Genomic DNA, 26,846 nt, shown 5'->3' on the forward strand with positions numbered 1-26,846 from the left:
TAATATCCTAACAAGCACTGCAATCTTTAAGGAGGATTTTGGAATGTTGAGTTTCCCAATCACATTTGACCTAGAACTTCCTTTCACGAGCATCCTATTGGACTGATGTGCAGGAAGAGTCCAGTGGGAAACACTGGTGTAGAAACAGCTGTTGGTGAATAAGGATTGCAGATAGCAACGTAAGTACCAAGATATGGCCCAGTTTATACTATGACCTTTATTTAGGTTTATTGGTTTCTGAAATCTAGAGTGCCTGCAGTTTTTTAGGCACTCTGGCCTGATTTATTCCCCGTCTTCAACTCACTAAGATCCGCCATTCTCAGCTTTCTTACTGCTGTTAGACAGTCAGTATTCTCTCTGCTATCCTTAATGCTATAGAATAGCAAGGCTTGTGATCATCAGTTTTTTTTTTTAAAGATTTTATTTATTTGTCAGAGAGAAAGAGAAAGAAAGAGAGAGCACAAGCAGGGGGAGTGGGAGAGGGAGAAGCAGGCTCCCCACTGAGCAAGGAGCCCTATACAGGACTCGATCCCAGGACCCTGAGATCATGACCTGAGCCGAAGGCAGACAGTCGACTGAGCCACCAGGAGTCCCATGATCATTGATTGTTATATTTGCAAGTTGGCCCCTGAAACCCTAGTTTGTGGTGTGGATAAAGGAACAAATGCCTTCTAAAGGATTGTTATATTTTCACCTGGTGAAGTTACTGAAATGTCACTATGACAAAGACTGTTTCACCTTAATACATATGCTTTTTTTCTCAATTCCTATAAAATATTTAGATAGTAGGTAGTGAATTTTGCAGTGCACCACCCATACCTCCTCTTAGGATGAAAGACTCATTCTCCAAATTGCCATGTGTGTTTGCTACAAACTGTTCACAGCTGAGTGCCTCACATCAATTGCCCTCAGCAACAGGGAGCAGCCTCTCCCAAGGAAGCAACCAGTAATGCAGGATAGAAGGCCAGGCCTCTACCTTAATTCTGACTCCAAAAGGCTAGTCTACCTCCAAATCTCCCTGTGAATTCAGCTGAGTCCTTTACTGGAAGTTCATTGTGATTTAGCCTCTCCCTCTACTCTCTGTGGCTTCCTGAATTTCTTCTCAAAGGTATTAGTCTCAAGAGCCCTGCTCTATAACTTTCTTTCACACACCTCTGTGTCTCATTCACTGTTTCCTGATGGATCTGACTTAGGCCATAGTATTTTTGAGAAGAATGTTTTTTTCTTAGTAATTTTGAGAAGGCCTGCATGGTGTCCACAAGCATGGAAAAGAATGGGCCTTGTAAAGCTGAGTTTGTATTTGCCTGAGTCTATTGAGGGAAATATCTGTAGTCAAAACATGTAAAAGTGATTAACATCCATCTAAAGTGCAGCAACCAAAATACTTTTGTAGAGGGAATTTAATCCTTGCTGAAAACAAAGACTTTCTACTTCTCTGAGTCTAGGGAGAAGCCAGAGAAAATAAAACATTACAATGCACATAGACTCTTGACCTTTTCTAGGGAACTAGACTTGGTTCACATGGCCAGTCTTTTTTAGCCATTGCACCACAAATACCTGGCCTAAATCAGATGTGGAAAGGAAGGAGGTGAAGCCAGCTTGACTCTATTAATGTAACCTACATCTCTAAATAAAAATAGACTTAGAATCTACCAAATTCTGGACCACCCATCAGGCTAAGTCAAGAGTCTACAAATCCAGAGAGATTCCACTAGTTTTGAGAAATCTACAGTTACGTAGGGAAGGGCCAAGCTTGAGGAAAGTAGGTAATTTTAGTGATAGAGGAGTGAATGAAGAAGTTGAGGGGAGGGAATGGGAATGCCTGGCTTCAGATAGTAATGGCTACAGCATAATAATTATCTCTCCCTCCTCCTCTGGTCTCATTTATTGATGATTATGTGTCAAACACTAGGTGTATTCTTATCTAGTCCTATGAGTAGGCATTTTATCCCCATTTTAAAAATGAAAAAACTGTTGTTCAAAAAAATCAGGTAAACTGCCCAAAGTCACTGCCCAAAGTCTAGCTAGCTCTAAAACCACCTTCTTTCCATTATGTTTATAATGGAGAGTGTGTTTTGTTCCTCTTTGTAGCAAGAGGATAAACTATTATTTGTACTCAACAAGTTTCAGTTATTTAATCCAACAGATTGTAAATCATTCTCAATGTACCAGTTAGGTTGAATTTTGCCTAATATATTGATGAGTAGATAATTTCATACTTGGAGCTATAACTAAGAAGAGTAATGGGAAAGGCAATAAAAAGTTCAAAGGGAATTCATACACTAATTAGTCCTTTTTTTCCCCTTTGGAGTAACTAAACATCTTGGAAAGAAAAATGCAAATGCTCACTGAATGCATTGACTTGTAAGTGAAAAAAAAAGGTACCATAATTTTACAATTATATTTATTGAAAATACCATTTGTCAAGTTGATAATTGAAGATTAGGTAAATTAATTTGGCTGCTGTAGTTGTTGAGTTTATTATTGGTAATTCTCTTCAGAGTTTAAAAGAAGTTTGGAAAAACTCAGAATTACTCTGAAAGCTCTCCTGTTTCTCTGGGGTCAGAATATAACAACCTATGGGAATAGAAAGAAAACTCTATTATTATCTCATCTCTGTATCATTTCTAGGACTTTCTCAAGAGAGAAAGAGAGATTTGTACCTAAAGAGAGAGAATGAGGAAAGTAGAAATATAAGGAATTTAACTTCTGTTCCCTTGTTATCTACAATGAAACCAAACGGATTTAAGAAAAAGTTTTTAAAATAATTCAGATTCTCAAATATCAAGTCTAAGATGAAGTTGGAATTGTAAATTAATTTCTTTACTTTAGGCTGAAATATTTTATAGAAGTAGTTGTGTTAAATATTTAATGTAATGCTATTTGTGAATTCGGTAGTAAACTCAGCAAAATGAAAATCAGGAGAATTAGGACATTTATTATTGAATCACCAATTTTTAAGTGTGAGGTTTATATTACACAGGTTTACCTCAACTTCAGAGTGATGAGATAATCTCAAAAGTATAAGCAGATGTAGTAATCCAACAGGACTATTGTTTGTGGTATCCATTTTGAAATATGTTGAAGTAAGGCATCTTGGCAATATAACACAATCTTAATGAAAATAGACTGGGAAAAATCAGCAAAAAATGTCTTAGTGAAACATTCTTCAGTTCCACATTTTAAAATGGACATGCACAATAAATAGAATACAAATAAACTCATTTTAGAATAGAGGCTTCTGAAAATATTAGTCAAAATTTTGTTTATTGTATTTATTTATTTTTTGTTTGTTATATTTTAAATGCACTAATAGAGAAGCTAATCAAAGGAAAGCAATAGTGATCCCTTACTAAAATAAGAAATTTGAGTTATGAAAATTACTTTCTGAATTTATCTAGTTTATCTTTTTTAATATAAATTAACTTAAAATGAGCCATACTATTTCATTATGATAATTTATCAAAATTTGAAAATAATAGTATGCATGGGTGAGGAAATACTTTATTTTGTACATTAAAGTTGCAGTGGCACCTTCTTGCTGAATAAGTTTCATTCAATAAGCATTTCATTGTGATAAGGTTTGTTTTTCTTGTTTACTGTAGTAACAATGATTGCCCTACAGCTGACGTTTTCTGAAACATGCTTATTTCAGCAGTTATACCTTGCAAATGCAGTTGTTTGCCAATATGACTAATTATTTGTTGACTAATGGTTCAAAAAATTTAATACCTTGTTTTTTAACTATCCCTCATTCAGTTTCAAACTCCTAAAGTCATAGTCAGTAGATTACTCTCAGATGTAAGCACTAACAAGGGATAAGATGAAGAATTCCATGGCATGAAAACTTGATGAAAAACTAAAATGAACAATAGATACAACTAATTTTGGTATATTTTCATTTCTTTATTTTTTAATAGTAAAAATCTATGTCACATTTAAATATTGAATAATTTTATTATTTCACTGCATTTTTAAATTTTATTAACTTTAATTTATTATTAATTCACTTGGATACAATGGCAGAAAAAATGAGAAACACCACTTTTCTCATTTATCAAAATTTATGAGTACTGGCATGTAATTTTATTCCAAAAGAGACAATGGCCTCAGAGCATAATATTGGATGTTGTATATGTAAATATTTAAACAATATAAATATCTTTCTCAAACAGCTTTCATTTTTAAAAGATGATATGTAGATAATACTTTTTAAGGAAGTAACTAATAAAAATCTACTTTCATAGCCCATTGCAAAAGCAGACTGTGAGTACTGACTGCAGAAGTTTGTGGTGGCAGGCATGAACTCCTCTCACAAAATCTTTCAAGGGAAACACAGAGCCCTCAGAGAGGAATGGGCTCTTACATAATGAATAATGTGAAGATTTAGACATATAAAGAATTCTGACTTTTCTAAATTTTCCCTCTGAAATTTCACATTGTTTCCAGAACAACTCTGTGAGATGGCTAGGGTAGCTTCTAAAAGAAGCCTATTTTACATATTTCTCTTCCATTTCTAATAATCTTGCCATGTTTATGGCCATAATCTTAGCTCAGGATTATGAGCAGGAATGTGCTCCTTTCTGGAGCCCCTGCCTCTGATCTATCCCTACTGCCAACTGCTATAAAAGTCATCTTAATCCAGGGCACTGAATATGACATTCCTTTTCTTCCAAAACATTTATTAATCTCATCCCTATGTATTTTTGCAAAGTTCTTTATGTGACTTTAACATGTACCTGATTTTCTAAGTGGTTTAAAATATTCAAAATTCATTAGATCCACTTGGTTGTCTGTGTGAATGAGGCCAAGAAAAGAACAATAGGAAAGTAGTAGGGTATCTAAATAAACAAAACATAATGTAATACTTTACGGAAAAAAACAAATTATTATGAGAACATTTCATATTTGATGAAAAGCTTGCCAGTATACTCCTAGTTAGGGAAATTGAGAAGTAAAATGTTCAATAATGAAATGATTGTGGCTTTCTAGAATGTTGACTGATAATTTTTGACCTGCTAATGAAATTGGCATAATATTTTAATGAATTGTAACTGATAAAACGAGAATAATGAGACCCAGAGTTAAACTAAATGGAACAGATTACATGGGAGATAGAGTTAAATTTCTCATAAAAAATATCTGATGACAAAGTAATTACCAAATAATTATGTAGTAAATGATATTTTTTATCTCTACCAGTGGGAAAACTTCCTTTATTTGCTGATTCACTTTAAACTTCGTTAAATAAACTTACAGTAAAATTAATCAGCCTGTCAAAAACAGATTTCAGAAAAATTTAAATTAATATTATGTGCTGGAAGAATGAGGATGGATTTCTTAATCATCCTAATCTACTTTTATGTTTCAACTTCCACCAAGTTACCTTGGTTACTGACATGATTTTGTCACATAAGGATATTGATCTGTCAGTGCCATAGCCAAGAATTTTACATTTCCAAGGCTCAGGAAACTCTCTCTCTCTCTGTGTGTCTCCCTCTCAGTAGCTCATGCACACACACACACACACACACACACACACACATCTTGTACATTAAATAAATTTTTACAAAATTTCAAAATCAGGGAAGCGTGAACCTGACCAAGCCTAATGCTAGGATCAGTGGCTTCAATGATAATGTATATTCAACAGGATCCTTGCTTACGTTCCTCCTTATTTTCCCAGCTGTATCCACCCTTCAGACATCCATCACTTGATGAATCCAACTATTCATTTTCTTTGATTCTGTTCCCAGACTTCAAAGTGTTGCTGGACAAATCTCCATGCTAAGTCAATAAGCTTCACATAGGCCTTATGCTTTCTAGCTTCATTGGAGCTCCCACATGCTTCTTCATGGTCTCTTCACCTTTTCTTGTTATGTTCTCTGCAACCAACTTTACTGGGTCTTCAGAAAACTTCTTCCTCTTGTCAATGGCATACTTCACCTTCCCAATGCTGCCAAGAAGAAAATATGGCCACCAGACAGGACCAGTTCCCACCTCTGCTTCTCTACTTGCATATGGCATCATACACTCTGGTCTCCTTCTCTCCTGTTAAAAGAAGAAGAGTTGATTGTCCTTTCCTAGTTTAATTATTCCACCCTTACTCAGTGTGGTAAACAGAATAATGGTCCCCTCAAAATGTCAATATCTTAATCTCTGGCCTTTGTAAAGTATTTTCCTTTACATGGCAAAAGAGACTTTGCAGACGTGATTAAGTATAGGGTCTTGAGATAAGGAGATTATCCTGGATTATCTGAGTTGGCCCAATTTCCTCACAAGATCCTTGTAAAAGGAAAATCAAGGTCAGACTGAGAGGAGATATGAGATATATGACAGTGGAAGCTGAGATATGAAAGAGAGAGAGAGAGGGAGATTGAGAGAGAAATTTGAAGATGCCATGGCTTTAAAGATGGAGGATGAGGCCACAAACCAAGGAATGCAGGTAGCCTCTAGAAGCTTGAAAAGGCAAGTAAATGGATTGTCCTCTGTAGCCTCCAGAAAGGAGCACAGACCTACTGACATCCTGATTTTTTAGCTCTGTAAAACCCATTTTGGACTTCTGACCTCCAGAACTGTAAGCTACCAAACTACAGCAGCAGTAGGAAACTAGTATACCAGTATCTCAGTTTCCATCATTTATACAGAAATTTTATCCCATTATCTTTTCTATTTTCTCTACCAACAATTTGCCGGTTCTTTTAGCTCTTTCTTTTCACTGTTGCAAAAAAAGAAGCCTTCCATTAACCTTTTGCTCAAACTATTGCACTTATATGTCTCCTTCCTTTCAGCATCATTCTTATTAAAAAATAGTTTACATCTTCTATGCCTGCCCCTCAAACCTTGGTAATCTATTCTCTGACTCCTGCCCTGCCCTGAATGGCTTTTCCAACCTCCATGGCAGTTTCTTCTTATTTGACAAATTTAACCAAGGTTTTGTCTCACCTGAGGGATTTGCAGTTTTTGACAGTAATTGCCTATTCTCTCATGGTTTCTGTTATCATTTTGATTAGTCTATCTGGGATTCTTCACAGGCTTCCCCCCCCATCTTCTGACCACTATTTATATGTTGGTGTATGATTCAAGTTCTACTCTTTTCTCTTTCATTTTTACTTTCCATATAAACTTTGGATGACCTGATCTACTTTCATGGTTTTCATTACCAGTTACGAGTGGACAACTTCTAATCAGTGAGTCTCAACTTTACTCTTGAATTCCAGATACATTTATCTACTAGACATGTCTGCTTGTCTGTTTTCCAGGCACCCCAAACATTATTTAAACCCAGAGAGATTCTTCTCATGTCAGTGTCTCATAGAAGAAACGAGGAATCACCCTTACCTCTCCCATCCTATTGATTCTTCTTTCTACTTTGCTCAGTTGAGTTTATTTCATTAATATCAAACACATTAATCTTTGCACTGCACAATCCCTCCACCATTTGAAAGTTCACCTCATCTTTTTCCTAGAAGATTTAAAAGCCTCCTAATTGGTCCTTATACCACAAACTTTCCTCACCTCCAAACCTGTCCTCATCCTGCCACCAGCATGACATTCCTAAAGCTAAATCTGATTAAGTCTCTGCCTTGTTTAACAATTTCTTCTATGTTTAAGTTGCCACAGATAAAATATACATTTCTTAACATTGCCTCTAAGTGCTCATTTCAGCAGCACATATACTAAAATTGGAACAATACAGAGAAGATTATCATGGCCCCTGTGTAAGGATAACATTGCCTGAGATCTGTTCTCGTCTTCTGGCTAACTTCCCAGCCTTTCTCCTCTCCAAATCAGATACTCTGTGCTCTAAACACAGAGCAGCTCCGTATTCACTAGATCTGCCTGATCCTTTCTTGACTGCATATCTTTGCACACATTCTTCCTAAAACTTGCTTCCTTCTTGTTTATCTGACAAAATCAGCCAAAATGGTTAACCTCTTTGAATCTTTTCTCAAGTAGCCAGAACCAGTCACTAAATGTATGTTTTTAGATCACTCTGTTCCTGTCTATGTTATAGCACTTACATTGCATTGTAATTATTAGTTTTTGTATTCTGACTGGTCTTTGAATTCTTTAAGGGCAGGCTGTGTCTTCTTCATATTTATATACCTAGTACCTAGCACTGTGCTTAACACATGGGAAACATTAAGTAAATGTAGCATGGATCAATGACATCATAAATTGGTGTGAAAAGGTCACATAATGATTTTCTGAAAAACAACACTCAAAAGTTCTTTAAGTAAAACTAAAGGAAGCTGTGAAAGAATTGATTATGAAAGTAAACATATTATGGTTGATGTGGCAGTGGAGATAACAGCTCAAAGATTCTTTGAGAGGAATACTGTTTACTTTCCCGTAGGTATGGTACACAGATGAATAGAATGCCATCTGTGTTCTTAAAAGATTCCAATCTGTATGGAAAAACAGTCATGTGAACAGTTTGGTGGAATAAGAGACTACAAAAGCTATGCTATATGTGTATACTGGATACTAGCCTCATGCAAAGAGATGGTGGTGAGTTCCTTATGGGGTCAATTAAGGGTTCTTAGAGAAAGTCATTAAATCAAACCAAAAATGCAACATTTTTGAGGAAAAAAAGCAAATATTACTACCAGAAATTTTAAAATTAAAAGTGGGCAATGCATGAAGGTGGAGCATTGGTTTTTGTGTTCTTCTGATAAGCCAATGGAACATGTGTCATATTCATGTCTATTTATACATATTCAAAAGCTGTATTCTGATTGAAAATTTTATTACAAACTGGTGTGTATCATTGATTTTATTCAGCAACCATACTGAAATTTTGCCTGGCCAGAGGAGAAATTGAAATCTTTCAGTACAAACTCTGATCTATTATAGTGGGAAAAGATCAAAGCATTTAGTCAGGTGAAGTGATAGAGCTCCTGTTGGGCCTGGCATCATATTATAGAAAGTTTAGACTTTGTTCTTATTCCCACATTCTTTTGGAATATGATCAAAGGCATTTAGATCTCTCAGGCCACACAGTTTGAAACGCACTGTCACCCCAGATAAAAGATTCTGAAGAGTCTATGGGGACATTATCAGAAAACCATCAATCAATTATTATTGTAAGTTAAACAAATATCCCTGATAAAAATCATGAAAACCTATACATATAATTAATTTAATAATTTTACTTTGTAGTTATTGAGTCCCATTAAGAGAAAATTTATTTACATGCTAACAGTGTATTTTAATAGTTTTTTGTTGCAATTTTGATACACAGTAAGGCTAAGATGTCTACATGCATTTGATATTGATTGTTTTTCCCAGGATATATCTGCCTAAGGAAAAAAGTAATCATTACACATAATAAAAATCAGGTGTTTTTGACTTTACTATATCTGGATAGGACAAGCTCCCAAAACCTATTTGTCTTCTTTGTTAAGAGTATTTTGGTTTTTCTTAGGTTTTTGTAAATTCAAATTAATTTTATAATCAGTTGGTGAAATTTCTTTGAAACTATGTAAGATTTTATTGAAATTGCAATTAATCTATAGATTAATTTAAGGAGAATTGAAATTTTGTGTCAATCGATGAATATGGTATACACCTCTATTTGACTCCTATTTGTCTCAATAAAGGTTTAGATTTGTCTACAGAAAGGTATAAAATTCTGGGGACACCTGGGTGGGTCAATCGTTAAGCATCTGCCTTTGGCTCAGGTCATGATTCCAGGGTCCTGGGATCGAGCCCTGCATCGGGCTCCCTGCTCCACAGGAAGCCTGCCTCTCCCTGTCCCACTCCCCCTGCTTGTGTTCCCTCTCTCGCTGTGTCTCTCTCTGTCAAACAGATAAATAAAATCTTTACAAAAAAAAACCAGAAAGGTATAAAATTTTTGTTAAATTTATTCCTAGGTTTCTATTTTTATTATTGTTATTGTTATTACTGTAAATGGTGTTTTGGCTTACTTCACTTCTACCTTAGTCACATGATCTTAGCCAAGAGGCTGAGAAGTGATCACTTCTACCTTAGAAAAGGCTGTCTAAGAATTTTTCCCGGATCATTATTTTTAATTGCAAGGATGACTGGAACTATGTATTTATTGACCAGAGAAAGTATAAATAAATTGTGCTCTATCCATACATTGGAATATGGTACATAAGTTAAATTTGAATGAAAGACAGTATATACACTAATACAAGTAAAGCTTAGACAGAAAATGCTACTTAAAAAAATTCAGAGAGCTATATGCAACACATAATTTTTATAAGCTCAAAAATAAACAAATTGAATATATAATGTTTTAGCACTATTCACATACATGGTAAAAGTGTTTTAAAAAAATAAAATAATCAACTCGAATTAATGATAACAATTACCTTGGGGATGGTAAAATGGAGAATAGGATTGGGAAAGAATAAGAAACTTCCAATGAAGAGACAATATTCTAGCTTTTAATTTGGATGGGGGTTCATGTGTGTTCATTTTATTATTATACTTCATTAGTTACATACATTCTTTTGTATGCATCAAATATTAGAGGCTGATTTTTAAGTAAGAAGAATAGCTCAATGACTTTTAAAAACGGTTAAGAATTCACAAATAAATAACAGATCACTAAGAATTACTGTAAATCCTTTTACTACTAATTTGTAATCCTCTTATACAAGGCCTGTGAACACCAAATCCTTGGAAAGAAGCTTTTATAAGCTTTGTATGTAGCCTTAGACATAACAAGAAATATGTTTTCTTAATACATTAAAGTGATTCTGATTGAAAAATATTATAGTCTTTGAAATAAATAAAATATGTCAGTATATCATTAGAATATTGGTATTATAAAATTACTTTCTTCAAGTCTTTACAAAACTATCATCTATTCAATGAGGCCTACACTGACTAACTTATTACTGCAAACTGCTCTCCCCAATCCCTAACCCTGGTCTACCTTTTCTTTCTTCTCATTTATAGCACTTAACATCTTTGATCATACCGTATACTTTACTTATGATATTTATTGTTTAATATCTATTTTCTATCACTAGGAGGCAGTATGGGAGCTAGCTTCCAAGATGGCCCCCTATGTACCATTTCTCTTAGTGTTTGTGTCTTTATGTGGTACTCACCCACTTTGAGTCACGGATAGTCAATGTGAAAAATAGAATTCTGTAGAAGCAGTTTTGTATGATTCTCAAAACTAGGTCATAAAGAATATTTCAGTTTCTACTTTGTCCTCTTTTGGATCATTTACCTGGGTAAAGTCATCTGTCATATCATAAGGACACTCAAGTAGTCTTGTGGAAAGGGACACATGAGAATGAACTGAGGCTCCCTGCCAACGACAAACAATTTGCCAGCCAAGTGAGTGATCCACCTCAAAAGTAGATTTTCCAACCCTAGTCATGCCTTTAGGTAACTATCTCTGGCCCCCATTTGACTACAACCTCATAAGAGACACTTAACCCAAATCACCTAGGTGAGTTGCCCATGAATATTTGATTCTCAGAAACTATGAGAGATAATAAATACTTATTTTTTTAAGCCAGGAAATTATGATTTAAAAACAAATCACAAATGTGATAATTAAATCCTTTGTTGAAACCTCAGAAAGATATAAAGTTGTAACTCAGAGAACTATTCAGTTAAACAATGGGGCTTTGTTCTCATAGCCTCAGCTTAGCCCAAAGGTAGAAAATATCTTGAAGATGCCTCTGAGTGTGGCTTTTATCTAACAAAGTGAACCCCGATATGATTTGTAAGGGACCAAAGAAAATTTAAGAGAATTATACAGACAAAAACACTGCTAGCTTGATTGGACAGGGACAGAAACAGTGCAGAATAAAAAGAGGAAGTTGGATCCCCATTTTACATACAGGAAGCAAACTGATAAAATTACTCAGCTATAAATAAAGGTTACATTGCCTGACAAAGAAAGAAGGACTGGAAGGGCAGAACTAAGGGCCCGGAGTGTAGAGCAAAGAACCATGACCTGGCTTTTAGTCTTAATGAAAGAACTAGCAACATGTGCCTTGTGGGATTTCAGAATTGCTGAGGACCAGTGATGCCTATAAACCTCCCACTGTCTTTCTTTTTCAATAGGAGAGTTTATTGTGTATACCTTTGTTTATACCAAGCCAACAATTGAGCACTGACCATGTGTCATATATTATCATATTTAATCCTTACAATCCCATAGCTCCTTATTAAGAAATGGAGGAAAATGGGACATGAAGAACTTTGATTGTACCAGTTACTGTCAGAGACAGAATTTGAACTAACACCGTTAGAGTCCAAAAACTATGTTCAGTGAATATCATCAGCTCACTATGCTATCCTGCCTTAGATTTCAATTCTAACATCCTGATTTCAGGTGGATGGCCTTTAAATTCAGTAAAACCAAGAAAGATTTCTGGGGCATACATGCTGACTTATATTCTGAAGATGTCAGTGTCTTTGGCATGTTCTGAAGGAGAAATTTTGACTTTTTTTTTTTAAAGTAGGCTGCAGGGCGCCTGGGTGGCTCAGATGGTTAAGCGTCTGCCTTCGGCTCAGGTCATGATCCCAGGGTCCTGGGATCGAGTCCTGCATCAGGCTCCCTGCTCCTTGGGAGCCTGCTTCTCCCTCAGCCTCTCTCTCTCTGTCTCTCTCTGTCTCTCTCTGTCTCTCATGAATAAATAAATAAAATCTTTAAAAAAACAATAAAGTAGGCTGCACACCCATTGTGGGGCCCAACACTGGGCTTGAACTCATGACCCTGAGATCAAGACCTGAGCTGAGATCAAGAATTGGACACTCAACCAACTGAGCCATGCAGGGCTTCCCAAATTTTGACTTTTAAATAGAATGCCTTTGTTGAAACCTCAGAAAGGTTTACCTGCTAATACCTGCTAATATTTTACAAAATATATATATTTATTTTAATATTACATATAGTTGATGACAAAAATAATCCTCCTGGGTCAATTAAATATGAATTAATTTCTCATTTTGTATATAAACAATGGAAGAAGAACAGGATATCTGTAACAAATCCCACAGGGAAAAAGGAAAACTGGGTGGCACGTAGTAGTCACTTGTCTGTAAGCAATTCTGGAATCCCATTGAACAGACATCCTAAGAACTTTTATCCTGAGGTGGCAGGGGTTCCTTGATTAAGTTTCTTGTTCTGCTCTGGAAGACTTCCTATATCTATTGTTCTACCTATTCTTTGGCTCTGCCTTCTGGGATGTTTCTCCTTTTCTCTTATATTTGGTTCATCTGAAAGAGGAATTGGAAACTATGCTCAATAAAAAGCTTTCTCAACCAGTTTTTTCCCCCATAACTTTGAAAGCCCATGGTATTTTCTTGTTTGTTTATTTGGGATTCTATGGTCCAAGCTTATAAGCATTCCTTTGAAAATTCAGTAGACTTCTGATTTATTTGCTTCCAGTCAGTTCCATGAGTTATGATTTTGAAGTCTTCTTTACTTTTTTTGTTTTCTTATTCCATGCAACTCCCCCAAATATTGGAAGCTAACTTGAAATTCTCTGGAACATATATGTCAGCTATACCTATAATCTGATCTTTTCCCTATTTGTTTTTATTCAATAGAAAATGTATACTGGTTTTGGTCTCTCAAAGTCAATTTCATTCTATTCGCTTATTGTCAGAATCTGAAAACTCTGTTTTTCCAATCATGCAAGGCCCAAATTTCTGTTTGTAAACTGGCTAATTCTTCCTGTGCTAATCACTTTCTCATAATTTATTATGAAACATAGCCAATATCAGTTAATATACATCCTTCCCCTGGGACTACTGTTGGTTTGTAAATTGGCCCCTGGTATGCAGAGGGCAAGAAGAGACCAAAGAGAGAGGCGGACCACTCCAGATTGGTAGGTGGCAGTTTTAATAAGCAAGGAAACTTGTGTACATGGCTTGTCTCAAGTGGCTACAAAATGACCAGATTTCCTCACCTTGGCAGAATCTTCAAAGTTTATACAGGCCTAAATTGGGTTCAGTCACATACATCATGAAGATGGCTTCAACAACACCTTTCTCTTGAGGCTATGTCTTTGGAATAGCTCCCACTGTGGCAACAGTGAGCAGAATGTATATTTCAAGGACAGGGAAGGCGGTGCTCAGGTATAACTCACAGGTCAACTGGAGATCATGTCCTCTCGATGACCTCCTCTATGAATTACAGGTTAAGTAATACATGGTCTTTCTTCTACTTTATTAGCATTAACAAATATAGAGCCTATACCGAATCACATAATCGTATCTCCATCTTTCCTGCTGATATCAGTTCCCTTGCCTTGTGACCATAGGTTAATGTCAAATATTTTAAGCTTTGTTACACTACAGCACATTTCATGCTATATCTTTTGGATTAAATAATGTTAATTACCACAGCAAACAAACCCCAGAATCTCAGTGGTTCAACAGAACAATTTTTTTCTTACTCATGTTTATTTTCCAATGTGCAAGATGGCCAGAGAAGTCACTCTGCAAGTCACTCAGGGACCCAGGTTGTGTGAGGAACCATGTTTTAGTAGGTAGCTACAGGAAGAGAAGAGAGAGATGGAGGGGGTGCCCTCATCTTAAGAGCTCAGCTGAGAAGTAATGCATCACTTTCATTCATAGTCCACTGACTATAACTGGTCACAAGTCTCCAACCCAAGTGCGAGGAGTCTGGGAAAAATTGAGAAGCACATAAAATAATAAGAATGTAGATGAGATCAACTTTTAGGTCCTCTTAACTCCAAATTTTTATGAATCTGTGCTTAAACAATAATCTATGCTTTAACAGTTTCCTTATAGATAATATCTTCAGAATATTAGAAGAAACATGATCTGTCCAATACAGATTACCTATTCCATTTTTTAAAAAAGATTTTATTTATTTATTTGAGAGACAGAGAAGGCAGAGAGAGAGAGAGAGCATGAGCAGGGGGGAGGGGCTGAGGGAGAGGGAGAAGCAGGCTTCCCACTGAGCAGGGAGCCCCATGTGGGACTCTATCCCAGGACCCTAGGATCATGGTCTGAGCCAAACGCAGACGCTTAACTGACTGAGCCACCCAGGCACCCCTACCTATTCCATTTTAGAGCAATGAAAAGTTCTCTCTCCACCACTCCCCCTTCCAAAAAGTTCCACATATTTCTGTTATGTTATTTGAGCAGTCACTTTTTTTGTTAGAAAATATTTAGGGAGCACTTTTGTGTTGCTTCCATGGACAATAAAGCAGGTTAGAGTAAAAGCAAATGAAACAAAATGGCCAGCAATTTTTCCCCACTTAAAAAAAAAAGCTAAGTAACAACTAATATACTAGAGTTTTTATGAATGCAGGGACTAAAATTTCTTCATTCAAACTCTGGGTTGTGTTTATATTTTAATCAAAATTATTTATTTTGGGGCGCCTGGGTGGCTCAGTCGTTAAGCGTCTGCCTTCGGCTCAGGTCATGATCCCAGGGTCCTGGGATCGAGCCCCACATCGGGCTCCCTGCTCGGCAGGAAGCCTGCTTCTCCCTCTCCCACTGCCCCTGCTTGTGTTCCCTCTCTCGCTGTGTCTCTCTCTGTCAAATAAATAAATAAAATCTTTAAAAAAAATTATTTATTTTGAGGAAACAGTAAGACTGATTATCATTGTTATAACAAAGGCTAATTTAAATCTTTATTTCTATTTTCTAGTGTTATGCTGATGTAAAAGAACAGTTTTCTTTTGTCACTTAAAATGTGACATTTTGTGTTTTTCTACAGAATGGAAAAATATTTTGTATTCTCTAGCTGGTGTCTTTAACTGTATTTAGTTTTTATTTCTTATGATGATAAATTTTTTACTTTTGGTTTAGTTTAAAAGTGGGGATAAAAGGGGAAGGAACAGAAACTTCCCTTTAAATGTTTATGCAATTTGTACAATTTGGGTTCTGAAACAAAGGGGGCAATTTCCAGATTGATTGATTGATTGTGTGTGTGTGTGTGTGTGTGTGTGTGTGTGTGTGTCTGTGTATATAACTGAAATAGTACCTACAAGCAAAAAACATTCCATTTTAAATAAATTAGAACAAATATAAGTGCAATAATTTCTTCTGGGAATCAGACACAATTATTATTATTAATACTATTATTTATTTAGGTAAGTATTTTTTAAATATAGAAATTTATGTGTATAGTTTGTAATTTATATGGCAAATTGGAATGATTACTTTATTAAAGGGAAGGCTCAGGACAGTGTGCCTGCTCTCCTCATCCACAGAATAAAGTGCAGATAACTCAGCAGGACATGTTCTGGCTCGCCTACCTCCCCAACTCCATCTTCAGCTCTCACCATGTCCAGCCTTGTGTGCTAGCATTACTAAATAGCTTGCAGTTCCTCCAAAATGTCACACTACATAGGAACTCCATAATAATGTCTGCCTGGCATTATTTTCAGTCTTTTTTATTTTTTTTTTGTCTAAGGAAAATGTTCTTTATATTAAGGACATTTACTCAATTTATTGATATATATTTACTAGTGTGATTACTTGGCTCAAGACCATTTCCCCAAGTAGAATGTGGGCTTTGTGTTTTGAAGGTCCCACTAAATTTGATTTGATTATCACTGTGTCCCTGTGGCATTGTGCTTATCACATGGTAGGTACTCAGTAATTGTCAAATGATCAAAAGAATGAACTGTATTCTTATCTGTCTTTGAGTATGGAACAATGAAGAGCTAGAAATAAGATTACTATGAGAAAGTATACTTTCCAGTTTCTGAGGGATTAGTTTTTAGTTTTCTACTTTTTAAGTAAATAGGAGAGGCATTACTATTTATTAAGTATTCATTATATGCAAAGTATTGAATTATGTTTGTACAGAAGCGTGAGGATTTACTCTATCTTTTCCTTTGAGGAAATGACAATCCAAATAATGGCCAGGATCAAAACCATGAAAAATACACAAGATAAACATAATTTTCCAAAAACTGAATTTGTTTTACTGCCAAGGCCCAAACCAGTAAGTCTAAATAGTCGTTTTCCCTCGGTTTTTATTTTATTTTTGTTTGCCCAAGGCATTTTATGGTATCTGTTTGGAATGGTTCACTCTAAAAACTAACTTGGAAATGTAGTTTTGTTTCCACTACATTCAGTGAGTGAGAAATCTAGAACATGTAGCTATGATGCAGAAGGGGAATAAAAAGAAACACCCACTAGGAGAGCTTCACGGTATATTTACTCCTAATTCCAGATGGGCCTCCTGCCACGTCATATCCTTGCCACGTATCTTTTGTCCTTCTTAGCCTTTACAGGATGGCAGATTCAATTTCAGCACTCACTGTCACCTTAGGGCCATTTTCTAAACCTATTTTGATTTTCTTGACTAAATATTCCTTTAGTGAACATGAAAAGAAATGTGGGTGAAAAAAGTAAAGATAAAGAAGACTTTGACCACTTTTCCCCAAGTAGGCCCATAACTGCAATAGGCAAAATTTGACCAAGAATTTACTGACCCTTTCTACTGCTGGATAGTATGATTCATTCAACCACAAATATTTTTTGAGTACAATAAATATTTTCCAGTTCTAGGGAGCAGATATGTAGCATGGTATAGACAATAATCCCCACCTTCAAGGAACTTAAGTTGTAAGTGGAGGATTTCACTTTCTAGTGTCTATTCTAGACACAAGACCAGAGCATTGCTGAAAAAATTTACTTTTCATGCAAAATCCACTAATTTTTATGTTTTGAAGAAAACTTCTCTAATAGCCTAGCAGGCATATGAGAGCCTATATAGTTTGGTCTTTACTTACCTCTTTAACCTTGTAATAGTTTTCTGAAAACAACATGGATTTATTATCTCACAGTTTTATTAATAAATATTAATAAATCTGACAGATTTATTATCTGCAGATCTGAAATCCAGGTTGGCTCAATTAGTTTCTCTGCTCTGGGTTTCACAAGATGGAAATCAAAGTGTTAGTCATCCTAGGCTCTTACCTGGAGGCTTTGGAAAGAATCCATTTCCAAGCTCATTCAGCTTGTTAGTTGAAGTCAGCTCTGTCATGGTTGTTGTAAATGGCAGGATTTCATTCTCTTTTATGGCTGAGTAATATTTCATTTTATTTATATATATCTATCTCATGGCTTCTTTATCAGTTCATCTGTCAGTGGACACTTGGGCTGCTTCCATAGTTTGGCTATTGTAAATAATGCTGCAATAAACATAGGGGTGCCTATATCTTTTCAAATTAGTGTTTACATATTCTTTGGATAAATACCTAGTAATGGAATTACTGGATCATATGGTAGGTCTATTTTTAATTTTTTAAGGAATCTCCATACTGTTTTCTACAGTGGCTTCTCTAGTTTGCATTCCCACCAACAGTGCACAGGGGTTCTTTTTTTCCCACATCCTCACCAACACTTGTTTCTTGTCATTTTAATTTTATCCATTCTGACAGGTGTGAGGTGATATCTCATTGTGGTTTTGATACACACTTGCCTGATGATGAGTGATGTTGAGCATCTTTTCATGTGTCTGTTAGCCATCTGGATGTCTTCTTTGGAGGAATGTCTATTCATGTCTTCTCCCCATTTTTAATTGTTTGGGTTTTTTTGGTGTTGAGTTGTATAAGTTCTTTCTTTATTTTGGTTACTAACCCTTTATTGGATATATCATTTGCAAATATCTTCTCCCATTCTGTAGGTTGTCTTTTAGTTTTATGTTTCCTTTGCTGTGCAAAAGCTTTTTATTTTGATGTAGTTCCAATAGTTTATTTTTACTTTTGTTTCCCTTGTGTTAGGGGACATAACTAGGAAAATGTTGCTACTGCTGATGTCAGAGAAATTGCTGCCTGTGATACTTTGTAGGATTATTATGGTTTCAGGTCTCATATTTAGGTCTTTAATCCATTTTTTAATTTTTGTGTATAGCATAAGAAAGTGGTCCAGTTTCATTCTTTTGCATGTAAGCAGTCCAGTTTTCCCAACACCATTTGTTGAAGAGATTCTTTTATTATTATATATTCTTGTCTCTTTTGTCATAGATTAATTCACAATAAAAGCCTGGGTTTATTTCTGGACTCTCTATTCTGTTCTATTGATCTACATGTCTATTTTTGTGCCAGTACCATACCGTTTTGATTACTATAGCTTTGTAGTCTATCTTGAAATCTGGGATTATGATACCTCCAGTTTTGTTCTTTTTCAAGTTTTGGCTATTCAGGTTCATTTGTTGTTCCATACAAGTTTTAGGATTGTTTGTTCTAGTTCTGTGAAAAATGCTGTTGGTATTTAATAGGGATTGCATTAAATCTGTAGATTGTTCTGGGTAGTGTGGACGTTTTAATAATATTTGTTCTTTCAACCCATGAGCATGGAATATCTTTCCATTTGTTTGTGTTATTTTCAATTTCTCTCAGTGTATTATAGTTTTCAGAGTATAGGTCTTTAACCTCCTTAGCTAAATTTATTCCTATGTATTTTATTATTTCTGGTGCAGTTTGTAGGTGGAATTACTTTCTTGATTTCTCTTTCTGCTGCTTCATTATTAATGTATAGAAATGCAAAAGATTTCTGTACGTTGATTTTGTATCCTGCAACCTTACTGAATTCATTTATCAGTTCTAGTAGATTTCTGATGGAGTCTTTAGGGTTTTCTATGAATAGTATCATGTCATTTGCAAATAGTGGAAGTTTTATTTCTTTCTTACCAGTTTAGATGCCTTTTATTTTTGTTGTTGTTGTCTGATTGCTGTGGGTAGGAGTTCCAGCACTTTGTTAAATAACAGTGGTGAGAGTGAACATCCTTGTCTTGTTCTAACTGTAGAGGGAAAAGCTCTCAGTTTTTCCCCATTGAGGATGATATTAGCAGTAGGTTTCTCACATTTGGCATTTATTATGTTGAGGTATGTTCCATCTAACCCTACTTCGTTGAGGGTTTTTACCATGAATGGATGTTGTACTTTGTCAAATGCTTTTTCTGCACCTATTGAAATGATCATATGGTTTTTATCCTTCCTCTTATTGATGTGATGTATCATGTTGGCTGAATTGTGAATATTTAACCAGCCTTACATCTCAGGAATAAATCCCACTTGATCATGGTGAATGATTTTTTAAATGTATTGTTGGATTTGGTTAGCTAATATTTTGTTGAGGATTTTGGAGCTATGTTCATCAGAGATATTGGCCTATAGCTCTCCTTTTTTGTAATGTCTTTATCTGGTTTTCTTATCAGAGTAGTGCTGGCCTCATAGAATGAATTTGGAAGATTTCCTCCTTCTTCTACTTTTTGGAATAGTTTGGCAGGAATAGTTATTAACTCTTCTTTAAATGTTTAGTAGAATTCATCTGTGAAGCCATCTGGTCTTGGACTTTTGTCTGTTGGGATCTTTTTGATTACTGATTCAATTTCATTGCTACAACTTGGTCTGTTCAAATTTTCTATTTCTTCCTGATTCAATTTTGGAAGGTTCTATGTTTCTAGGAATTTATCTATTTCTTTTAGGTAGTCTGACCTTTCTCCTCTTTCATTTCTGATTTTTTTTTTTTTTTTTTTTTTGAGCCCCCCCCCCCCCCCCATCTTTTTGATGAGTCTGGCTAATGTTTTATCAATTGCTGGAGAGTGTATTCTTGGTTGGAGGGTTTTTATTTTTGAGCACTTTGACTATATTATGCCACTCTCTTTTGGCCTGCAAAGTTTCTGCTGAAAGATCAGCATGAATTTTTCCTTGTATGAAACTGTTTTCTTTTCTTTTTTTCTTGTTGCTTTATCACTACCCTTTGCCATTTAAATTACTATGTGTCTTGGTGTAGACCTCCTTTGGTTGATTTTGTTGGGAGCTCTCTGTGCCTCCTAAATTGGATTTCTGTTTTCTTCCCCAGATTAAGGAGGTTTTCAGCTATTATTTCTTCAAATAAACTTTCTGCCTCCTTTTCTCTCTCTTCTCCTTTTTAGATCCTTATCATGCAAGCGTTGTTATGCTTGATGGTGTCACTGAGTTTCCTAAGTTTATTTTTATTGTTTTCTCTTTCTCCTGTTCAGCTTGATTGTTTTCCATTTTCTGTCTTCCTGGTAACTGATCCATTCTTCTTCTTCCTCTAGTTTGCTATTTATTCCATCTAGTATATTTTTAATTTCAGTTTTGGGTTCTTTCATCTTTCATCTATGATTGGTTCTTTTTTTTATCTTTTCTATCTTTCTTGAGCATCTCCCTGAGTTCCTCCATTTTTTTTCTTAACTCCAGTGTGTATCTTAATGACTATTATTTTTAATTTCCTATTGGGCATATTAATTGTCTCCATTTCACTTAGGTCTCTTGATGTGATTTTGTCATGTTCTTTCATTTGAGATATATTCCTCCATCTCCTCATTTTGTCTAACTCTCTGCATCTGTTTCTATGTTTTAGGAAGGTCAGCTAGGTCTCCTGGTCTTGATAGTGGTGGCCTTAGAGGAAGAGGTCCTGTAGTGCCCTGCAGTGCAAGGTCTCCTATTCACCAGATCCTGGCTCTTCAGAGGTGTCTCCTATATGTGTTGCATGTGCCCTACTCATGTGGCTGAGCTACATTTACCTTCAGTTCAGTCATCTACAATGACTCTCTTTGCCTATTAAGGGCAGGTTTTGGTCCCTGTGCTGTTAATGGGTCAGTCTGGGGCCACCTTGGGCTTGAGTGGAATCAGACCAGGCATTTGCTAGAATTGTGGTGGCACTAAACTGCATGATGCTCTCCCTGGGTTGTCTCCTTTTTTTTTTTAATTTAAAGATTTTATTTACTTATTTGACAGAGAGAGAGCACAAGCAGGAGGAGTGGGAGAGGGAGAAACAGGCTCTTCGCTGAGCAGGGAGCCTGATGCAGGACTCAATCCCAGGACCTGAAATCATAACCTGAGTGAAAGGCAGTCCCTTAATGGACTGAGCCACCCAGGTGCCCCTCCCTGGGTTGTCTCCTGAGACACTTTTGTTGGTGGGTGGGGCCTACAGTCAGACCATCTGTCTTCCCCTTTCCCACTGCTGGGTCACAGTGGGACCGTTGTGTGTGGTTATTTGCCCATTTCTCTGGGGCAGGTATCACATTAGAGTGGTGCTGACCCTTGTTGGGGCTGTTTGCACATTGCCACCCTTATGGTGGTGCTTTGGATGGACTCCAGCTGAGGTGGAGAGGGCTGGTCCATAGGAGAGCATGTGGGTAGGGAGTTTTGTTAACAGGTTAGATAGAGAGTGTTCAAGCTGGTTCCTGCAGGTGTTCATGCATCTGGGGGGGAGGGCAGGGGAGGGAAGTGACACCCACCAGTTCTTTTGTTTTTGAAGTCTCCTAAAGATCTCTGCACCTTCCTGCACATGCTCTGAGATTAGTAAATAAATCTCCTTTATACCTCAGGCATTTTTCAAATTGCTGCTTCTATGCTGTATCTCATCAGGGTTGCTCTTCTGTTGTCTCTTTAAGGGTGGGGACTCAATTTCTTATCACCCTCTGGTTCTCCCAGAGCTGAGCTGCTGATTTTTTAAATTTCCCAGTGTTGAGCCTCACTGATTGTAAAAACTCACAAGTTAAGCTCCTCTGGTGTTCAAAGCCAAATATTATGGGGGTTTGTCTTCCCAGTGTGGATCTCCTGTGCCTGGAGTACCTGGTGTGGAATCTGCTCCTCTCCCTTTGCCATGCTTATAGTGTCCCTCCTTCCCACGGACAGTCTCACATGTCATTTTGTCTCTGCCCTTCCTACCATTTTTAATATGGCCTCTTCTCTATGTTTAGCTATGGGGAGTCTGTTCTGTCAGTCTTCAGGTCATTTTCTGGTTTATTTACACTGATGTGGGTGTTATCTTGGTGTATTTATGGGAAAAGTTGAACTTAGGATCCCCCTGCTCTGTCATCTTTTCCAGAATTCCACCACTACATTTCCTGAATCAGCCTTTTCAAGAAAGTGATTTTGTCCTAAGTGTCTGTGTCTCTAATGCCTGTTTAACATCTGTAGTGGTTCAATAAAAGTTTACTGATTGATTGAGTGCAACAAAAAAACACTTGCTTTTTCATGGAATAATCAACTAGTAAGTTAACTGTCATCAATTGTTGATTTTATGTTAATGAATACAGTTATAAATTAAACATTTTGAATGTTTAGTTAGAGTTCATGAATTTAAACTCAAGTTACCTAGAGGATTTATAGGCTTAAGCTTCTACTTTATTATTAATTCAACCCTGGATTTGGGTATAACTTTTCTGTCCTTAGAGTTAATAAGTCTATTTCTGTTCATATTTGCTATACTTTCAGTTATTTTTTCCAAATTTGCATCTTCATTTTCTTACACAGGGGATTTTAGGTTGGCTGACTTGTTTTATTTATGTTAAAGTGTCAAGCAATGCATAGTGGATCCATTCAATTATAGCATGCTGTTCAATCAAACTGCTCATATCTCATGTATATATATTGTTGTTGTTGGATTACTTCATTTATATATAGAATAAACATTCTGTCATTCTATTTGAAGTTAACCTTAACTAATACTTCTTTGTGTCTCAGGTAACATATTAATCATAATTATTAAAGGTCATAGATGGATCTGTATTGCCTCTGAGTGACTAAAGAAATATAAGCTTTGCATAACCAATATTTATTGTGTCTGTATTGCATCTATTTTGTCAGAATTAGAGAGCCATGTATTATGAATGCTATGTGAACTCTGGATTAATAAAATTATATACAGGTTTCCCCCACTGTCCAGAAGTTCACTTTATTCCACTCTGCCTTTATGGAAGACCTACCTTGGTACCTGTTTTCACTAACTGAAAGAAATCTGAAGAGTATTTTCACTTTTATGAAATAGTAACTAATTCACTTTACATGATTTTGGCTTCATAGTTTTCATAGAGATTTTGGCTTCATAGAGTTTTCAGAGGAATGCTCTACTTTTGGATAGAGGAGGAAACCTAAGTAGCATAACTATTTGCTAACTATATAGGATAACAGAATTTACTCTGAGTATTTTTTTAAGTAGTATCATTGTTTCATCTTAATGGCTTTTCTTATTCATCCAAAATTCTATCTTCAGTTCATCCAGATTTAGCAAGAAGAGATTGCTCATACTTTGAATACAAACTCTGAAGATCCTTAGAGATCACTTAGTCCCTTCATGTTTGGCCATTATGTACTCATTGTTTCAGGAAAGGCACACAAGACCAAAAAGGAAAGGGAAGAAAGTGTCTTTCAGGCTGTTTCACTAGCCAGTGGAAATGGAAATAACCTAAAGAATAAACAAATAAGAAGTAAGCATCATGAGTAAAAAGAGAACTTCCTCAAACCTAACCTAGGCAAAATTTCTTTTTCTGCAGAAGAATCAGGTGGCTCTATGGGGAGTTTTCTGTGCTCTGCCACCTGGGCCAACTTCCAAAGAAGGCCAAATGGCAGATTGGATTTGAGGTTGCTGCTAGCAATGAATACCTGATCTCCATGTCTCTGGGTAGATCTCCCAGAAACTGGCTATGAGGCGTCAACAAGAAAAGACCTGTATCATGAAGCACACTGGTCCAGTGTGGCCTGGCAACATAGCAATGATGTCACTCCAACCTTGAAGGGCATAGAAGTGGTCAGCAGCCTCTGGACTAGAGATAATCTCATGGATATGAACAAGTGAGGTCTTACAGCAAGCTAGGAGAGGTAGCTAAAAGAGTTGTACATTTGGAAGAGAGTGAGAGTAATTAAAGTCAATTTTTGGTCACCTTACATCAAGATTCTGATGTATCCCGCTATCTGTTGAATGTTGGTGTCCCTACTGCATTTGTATTTTGAGACCTCTATCCCCATGTGATGGTGTTTGGAAGTGGGGCCTTTGGGAGGTGATTAGGTCGTGAAGGCAGAGCAGTCATTGTTAGGATGAGTGGCCTTATGAAAGAGATCCAAGAAAGCTCCCATACCTCTTCTGTTATGTCAGAAGACAGCCATGTGTAAACCAGAAAGCAGATTTTCACCAGACACCAAATCTGCTGGAGCCTTGATCTTAGACTTTCCTGCCTTCAGAACTGTTAGAAATAAATTTCTATTATTTGCAAGTCACCCATTCAGGTATTGTGTCATAGCAGCCCAAATGGACCACGTTTGGCCATGGCCCCACATCATGCTTTGCCCCAAATCACATGCACACACAGACACAGACACAGACAGAAAGACAGACAAACAGACACACACACACACACTCCATGACTGGACCTCTGTAAGACTTTTGAAGTTTAGGTGCAACCTGGGGCAAATTGAGAGGGGAATATACAATTATATTAAGACTAAGTTTCCACTAATCCAGTGAAATAGAAATTAAACTAACTTACAATAAACAAATACGTAAAATTATACTTCATAACCATATAAATCCAAGGACTTTGATTCTTACCTATTGCATTAAAAACGATGTTATATAATTTGCCAAATGTTATGCTGCAAGCAAGTGAGAATTCAGGTAAGAACCTGAATTTCTGACTTTTACTTTAATGCTTTGTCCGTGACACATCATAGACTTGAACGTAAGGCTAGTTGTTAAATTGTAATACAGCCATCAGACCTCTTGGGTGACTTTATATGTTTCTAGCATTAGCTGCATGAAAGATTTTAATCTCGGTTTACTTATCTAACACCACATAGCAAATCTGCAGAACAGCCCATATGAGGATATGGTCAAGAATATAGTCTAAATTCAATATTTACTTTTCTAGAGATAATCAAAGAGGTAAGGTGAATACTTCGATAAAGCTTCTCATTGTGTATGTTTATTTCAAAAGTAGAGGTAACCTATTAGTTTTTTGTTTTCATTTGTAGTTTGTGGTTTGATTTTTCAGGGTTATTTATTGGTCAGTAGAACATACATGGCTACCAAAGAATTTAATGGGAGGTCTCATCTTATGAGCTACCTGGGCTTTTGTTGAGTAGGGAAAGCAGAGTTCCAGGTAACCACTGCAATGGAGAGGTCCCTGATTCCAAAGACCCACGTTCTGCTATAACCTTTCTACATTGCTCCCAGAAAGTTAAAATGGAACATATTCCATGTCCTGCAGGTCTGAAGTCATTATATTGGTTTTAGATTGTTTTGATAACTTGAGAAAAGCAGAATGTCAGAAAACATACACTGTTTTCATTTCCATTCAAATACCATGTCCAGTAAGGTTCTCCCTACATTGAAATTCTTGTCTGAATGGGTTATATTTTGATGTATTTGTCGATGGAGAAGAGTAATTCCACAGAGATCATAGCAGCAAAATAAAAACTCTAAGCTTCTCAGGACGGTTAATGTACAATTGTGACCGGAGGTCCCAAAGGAGTTTAAGTCGTCACTTGTACCCACTCATATGACATTCAGTCTCTGTTCTTTTAAACTCCAGCAGGCCATTTCCTTAGCTCATATTCCTACATTCCTCTCTTCTAATGTATACTTTTTATAACTGACAGAATTAACAGTACAGTGTGATAGGCTGTCTCCACACTAGCTTCATTCAAAGGCAAAATTGATCAAATGCTGTGTGCTGTACTTTCTGAGGAAGTGAGGGTAGCAGCCACTGGTCTTCCTATTGATGTTGTTTTCTGAATGAAGAGGCAACTCACACCTGTCAATCAGCAGGCTCCTTCATGTGCATAGCTCCATTGTGAGCAAGTCGTTGTAGGGGGAGGCTTTAAGAAGTGAGAGCCCTGAGCCTAAGTTCCTATGACATTTCCAGTCTCCTTGTAGTCACAGGACAATTACACTTACAAGTATTGTCATCTTGGACACCGTGGACCAGCAGTGAGCTCTGCCTATTTAGAAAGGATTAAAACCAGTCAATATATTTGTAAATATTAAAAGAAATGTGTTGGGGCGCCTGGGTGGCTCAGTCGTTAAGTGTCTGCCTTCGGCTCAGGTCATGATCCCAGGGTCCTGGGATCGAGTCCCGCGTCGGGCTCCCTGCT

The 26,846-nt window shown here is 36.5% G+C and overlaps 1 long non-coding RNA gene and 1 other non-coding gene across 2 annotated transcripts in view; both read left to right on the forward strand.

The window, feature by feature from the left end:
- LOC113927274 overlaps positions 1-26,846 on the forward strand; it is a 100,235-nt gene that overhangs the window by 12,590 nt on the left and 60,799 nt on the right. The gene's annotated exons all lie outside the window — the stretch shown is intronic.
- LOC113928132 lies at positions 7,656-7,759 on the forward strand. The gene has a single exon (XR_003521813.1). It is a non-coding gene; the product is annotated as a U6 spliceosomal RNA (small nuclear RNA).

The sequence above is a fragment of the Zalophus californianus genome, chromosome 7 (genome assembly GCF_009762305.2).
Source record: "Zalophus californianus isolate mZalCal1 chromosome 7, mZalCal1.pri.v2, whole genome shotgun sequence".
In the NCBI taxonomy this organism is placed as follows: domain Eukaryota; kingdom Metazoa; phylum Chordata; class Mammalia; order Carnivora; family Otariidae; genus Zalophus; species Zalophus californianus.